Here is a 6,267-nt window from a genome sequence, read left to right as displayed (position 1 = left end):
TGTGTTAACAACCTGTGAAGTATAATCTATATCCAACTGGCCACCGATATGAGAAAGAACATTTCCAAGACCGGATAATTTTACTCTAGGATCCAAAATAATTGCTAAACAATACAATAGAGGAATTTCAGACCAATATTTCCTAAACTTTACTTCCATTTGTTCTACTATCGGTTTAAATAATATATCATTTCTATACGTTTCAAATAAGTCTGTAATCTCACAAATTTGATGCAACACTAATGGAGAAGTAGGATAATAAATACCAGATAATAAAACAGTAGAATCATAAAAAACCTCCAAAAAACACACAAATCGTTCGCAAATAAACCAATCATTTTCCTGCAACATTGTTTTGCCCATTTTTGTATTGAAAAAAATAGTGATAATATTTTTATATGGTAAAGTACTCTTCAACATCATATTTGTTGAATTCCACCTAGCAGGCATGTCAAGACCATACTTTCTAGGCTTCATACCTTCTGCTTTACAATACCTCTTAAACTCAGCAATGCAGGGGTTTGAATTATGAAGAAATGACGAATATTATCAATTGTGGAACTTACCATATGCATACCTGATTTGACAATGAGGTTAATTATATGGCATGCACACCTTTGATGAAGTAAAACTCCACCACTATACGAGTTTATAAGTCCCTCCAACATTGATATTGCCCTTGCATTAGCTGTAGCATTATCTAAGGTGATAGAGATAATGCGGTCTCGTATACCAAAATCTTGAATAACACTAACAAGTCTTTCAACAATATTGTCAGCATTATGTGAACAATCAATAAGTCTAAAACCAATAATTCTTTTTTGCATGTTCCATTTAGAGTCTAAATAATGTGCAACTACGCTCAAATAATCTTGATTCGCCCTACCACTCCAAATATCAGAGGTTAATGCAATTGAAAAATTTAATGCACTCATTTTAGCTATTAATGCAAGACGCATTTTCTCATAGTATGAAATCATATCACTCCTAGTAGTAGTTCTAGAAACTTTTTGAAATTGAGGACAATATGCACGTTGAATATGCGCTTCATAATGTGGGTTATCGCCAAGGTTAATAGGTAAATCTAAAGCAGAAATAAATCGACATAAAGATTCCCTAGCAAGTTGAGGATTATAGGACCAAGTACTTACCGAACCATCCAGGTTTAATTGAAGTTGAGTTTGTGTAGGCTCTGTCCTGGCTTGATGTAGTCTAGCGCATTTAAGTCCATGATCTCTCAAGTGTCGAGTTCCACTCATAGAATTTGCTGTCAAAACTTTTTTACAATATATACATGTAGCTAATTTTATTTTCTTACCTCCAGCGTCAATTTTCTCTTGTGTAGTGAAGTATTTCCAACATTCTGCACGTTGTCTCGAATGTTTTGTTGTCGTTGTCGTTGATGCTGTTGAACCACTTGAGCCCGTCGGCATTTCTGAGGGTTGATTCGGTTGAATATTGATATTTTGTGGCATGTCACCTACTTGGTCACCCGCCTCCATTTGTTGAATTGTTGCTTCCTCAATGTCTTGATCATCTACTCCATAGTAGTCAACACCATCAAGACCATACCTATACATATTTGGTTCCATTTTCTATTGAAGTAGAGACTAGAGTAGAGATTAGAAAATCACAAACTTTTTTTTTTGAACAAAAATGAAATAACAAAATTGAGAGAATTAATGAGTGAGAATTGAGAGTTGAGAAAAAATTAGAGAATGAGAAGAGAATAGATAGAGTGAAAATTGTGTTGTGTGAAAAAAATGGATTAATAGAGGGACTATTTATAGACAAAATTTAAAAATTTTAAAGGGAAAAAAAAATGCATAAGGAAAAAAAAAAATTTGGCAGAGGGCTGCAGCCTACAGCCCTCTGCCATGGCCCAAGGCTATTACTCACTGCCGTGAGGCAGTGAGTTAAAAAAAAAAAAAAAAAAAAAAAAAAAAGGGCAGAGGGCTGCAGCCTGCAGCCCTCTGCCAAGGCTATATTAATTAGACTCACTGCCTCACGGCAGTGAGTCAGCCCACCCAACGGTAATATTACCGTTGGGCAGGCTTGGCCTTGGGTCAAAAAGACCCAAAAAAGGAAAAAAAAAAAAAATTGGGCAGCCTAGGCCTTGGGCCGAAATACCTAAAAAAAATAATAATAATTCGGGCCATTTCGGGCTATTTTCAGGTCGGGCTATTCGGGCTTTTTGGGCCGGGCTCGGGCCGCCTGCGGGCTTGGAATTACGGCCCAGCCCGGCCCTACACTAGGGCCGGGCCGGGCCCCGGGCCCACAGTGACGGGCTTTGGGCCGCCCCGTCTGGCCCGGCCCAAATTTTCAGCACTACATGTGCATAATGAATAATTATTCTGTCAAGTAAAATAGACAAAAATAAATAAAATTAACGAATATGACGCAAAAATGAGATATTTATTAGATCAATCACAGGATATTGTTTTAGATTAAAAATACGGACTACATTGATATACCACTTTTTTGCGTTTTGTTGTTTTGTTTTTAAAGCAGATGTACAGGCTTAGACCACCCAAGTGTCTGCCACTTGTAGGTGAACAGAGACAAATTTGTCGTGTCAGGCGGAGAGAGGCCGATCAGCCACGGTGGGATATACAGAGTAAAATGCATTATGCACTTTCATTGTCTCAACAATTTGCGCTTTCAATTTCTGAAAATTGCATGACGATGTACATATTTCTCAAGAAAAATTATCATGCATCTTTACATTATTATAGTCAGTTAATGTTATTTTAAAGGATTTCTGTCAATACATATTTTTAAGTTTTTTATCAATTTTTTTTTTGTATACTTTAAATATGTGCAGTTTTATTTTTCTAAAAAATTTCACTTTTATATGCAAAAGGAATTGATCCATTTTGTTCACTCAAAAACCATATTTGATAAGAGTGAACAAAATAAAGTGGGGGGAAAAAACTATACTAATACAATTATACAATCTGAAAAACTCTAGCGGGTTGACTAATTAATGGAGCAGCAAATTGTGAAGGTTTTTCTTAACAACCCCTAAAAGACACAATTAAGGAAACTCAGTGGCTGCTGTCATTGTGCTGTACAGTTAAGCAGAAAGTGACCAAAACACATTAATACATTAATGCAATAATTGTCTAAAGAGATAAAGAAAAGGAAAAAGGGATGCTTTCCCCTTTCACAGAAGAAATTTTCGATGAAATATATGTTGTCATGCCCTCTCCACAACCACGTAAAAGTTCTTTCTAATGTTACAGACACAAATTAAATGGGAAAATAAAAAAATATCCCTTAAATTTTAGCTAAATACCATGATGTTTTTACATTTTGTTTCTAACTTTTATCCCTTAAAATTAAAAAAGAAATGTTTGTTTCAACATTCTTGATAGATCAAAATGAATTCTTTCAAGTTTGTATTTTGAGATCATTCGAATCAACAATAGTATTTGTATTTTTTTTTTTGTCAGAGTAATGATGTGGAAGGACGACGGTATACAGTATACCCAAGTAGAGAAAAGTCTTGTTTTACAAGGGAAGGATATGGCAGGCTGCGGTTCTTGGTAAAACAGCAACCAAATACCAAACATTATTTATTAAAGCCCATTGGAAAAATGCATCGTTTTGGAATGATTGGTGATGCTTACGATCGCTCTAGTGGAACATGCCAATACTCACAACACAACTCAAACGAAAATTTCGTCATGCCCTACGTCGGTCTTCTTCAAATGGGGTTTCTTCTTTAACAATTTTATCTTGAGATGGGTCTCTTTTTCACGTATGAGCCACAACCGAACATTTAAGCGTGTCTAATTAGGACCGGAACCGGGGTAATAGTGTCGAGCCTCATATCGGCCTATTTGGCATGTCCTAACTTTCACCTCGACTCTTTCTGCCTGTATATTTCTGCCAAAGTCACAGGTACATCCTCTCTCTACATTTCTCAAGCACTCAACCTTTTTCTTACTCTTTTTTTTTTTTTTTTTTTTTCACTCTGTTGGCTTGTTTGTTTGATGTGAAACGGGAGCAAGAAAACCCACTAAAACATAAAAACACGGCCATTTGCCTGAAATAAAAAATTATAAAAAATATGGCCATATGTTTTGGGTTGAATGGCTTAACTGTCACCCAACTCAATTTTCACGTATGAATTTACTATTAAGTTATGCCTGTAACAGAAAATAAATAATTTTGAAATTTTTCTATAATGCATGGAGAAGCGTTGTACATAGCTAAAATTTTGGGGTACTTTTTGAATTTTTGAAATTATATGAGAGAGATATATAACACAGAATAAATAATTTTGAAATTTTTTGGATTATCAATACTGCATGGAGAAGCGTTGTATATAGCTAAAATTTTTTGGTACTTTTTTAATTTTGAAATTAGATGAGAGTGAGATTTTTATCTTTTATATTTGTAAAGTTACGAGCGAAGGCCATTTGACTTTTGCTTCGTAGGCCTACACGTTTGGCATTCATTTTAAAAATAAATGGATTTAGAGTCCGTTTAATTAGATGATTTGAGTTTTTAATTCGAGTTGACATGTGATTTTATGTAAGAGTTTTTTATTATAACAAAAAAATTAGATATTATTTTTGAGAGTTTTTTACTGTAATAAAACTCAAATTTTAAATTCAAATTAGTGAAATGAAAAAGACAGTAAATTATGATATTTGTAGCCCTGAAAATAGGTAAGACTTGGGGGTTTGGCTTTGAACTGCAAAGGTCGTACCTAATGAACGATTATTTTGTCCTTTACTTGATAATTTAGCCGATGATTATGGACATTAGGTGCAGCTTTTTTTAATTATTATTTGTTTTCTCTAGTGGCTGTGTATAATGCAGGTAGACACTTTAGAATGGGATTTAGCCTAACGCACGAATTCTAAAAGAGTCAAAGTCAAATTATTGCCTTAAGCACTGCCAATATGGAAAAATACCCACCTTGCAGTCACATGAAGTGTTTGACCCACGCAAAAATGCTCCAATTAGTCGATCGATTTATTTATTTATTATTGTCTTTGGATACTTATTCTTGTCCTACATTGATTTTTGACAATTGAAATCGGTAATGATTAAAAAATTAAGATGTGGATGGAAATCAAATGGAGCCAAACAAGGCAATAAATGGGATAAAGTCCCACTTGTGAGACCATTGGACTTGTATGTGAAACTTTTTTGTTCCTCCTTATCTTTTTTTTTTTTTTTTAAAAAAAAATTTGTTACCCCAGTCTAGAGAAGTATGCAAATGCATTATTAATGAACATAATATGTGCATTCATTTATGTTTATGATTCCAAGTTTAAGAGGAAAATCGTGTTCAAATAAAATTTAGCTAAGTTGACTCTTCACTAGCTAGTAGTAATTAGAGGTTATACATATGTCTTGATCAGCACTGCCTGATCTGCAAAAATTGTCTTGCCAAAGTACAAGTAACTTAGATGGCCGAAAGTTAAAAAAGAAAAGAAAAGAAAATATATGAAATACTCTTAAAATGCATTGTTAGTATACACGAGAATTTTAAAAAAATTATTTAATCTAATTAGGTAAGAGTCCCACCAGATACAAATCGGTGAATTCCACTGGTGAGTCCGTGTCTAGTAGAGCAAGGGTCCCGTTGGACTGAATAAAAATGTTCTGAGAATTAAGTACATTTACATGTTCATAAAATGAGAACTAAAAATAACTCTAGTCACAATTTGATATTAATGATTCTGCTCAAACCTTGACTTGAAAAAAAAAAAAAAAAAAAAAAAAAAAAAAGTGGTAATAAATATTAATTGCCCAAGAAGAATGAAGAAGAAAAATGATTGATTTAGTGGCAGCACCTGGCAGCTTTTTCATGAGTTTTCTCTAGGCATTGTGCATCAAGCAAAATGGATTAAAATCAAGTATCAAACACTCTGTAGGGTCGAAATTTTAGTACACTACAGAGGTAACAATTGGTGGATACCAAACTTTGTTGGTAGGATAAGTGGGGTTCGTTTCAGTTATGACAATGAATTTATAAGTTGGCCCATTTTATAGTGGCTAATCCACTGGATCCAGAACTTGAGGAAAATAATTATTAAAATAAATTATATATTATATGTGGCACTACATATGTAAGCATGCGTAAATTCCGTGGAGAGAAGTAAAACGACCAAAAAACAAACAATAAAAGGACGTGCATACAATATATATATATATATATATATATATATGCGCGCGCGCATTAATTAGTAGATCACTCATTTAAAAAAACAAAAACAAAAATTACGTACAGTCGAAAATATCGAA

Source organism: Morus notabilis, unplaced genomic scaffold (genome assembly GCF_000414095.1).
Source record: "Morus notabilis unplaced genomic scaffold, ASM41409v2 Scaffold1012, whole genome shotgun sequence".
Classification (NCBI taxonomy): Eukaryota; Viridiplantae; Streptophyta; class Magnoliopsida; order Rosales; family Moraceae; genus Morus; species Morus notabilis.
Note: the sequence above shows the minus strand (reverse complement) of the source record.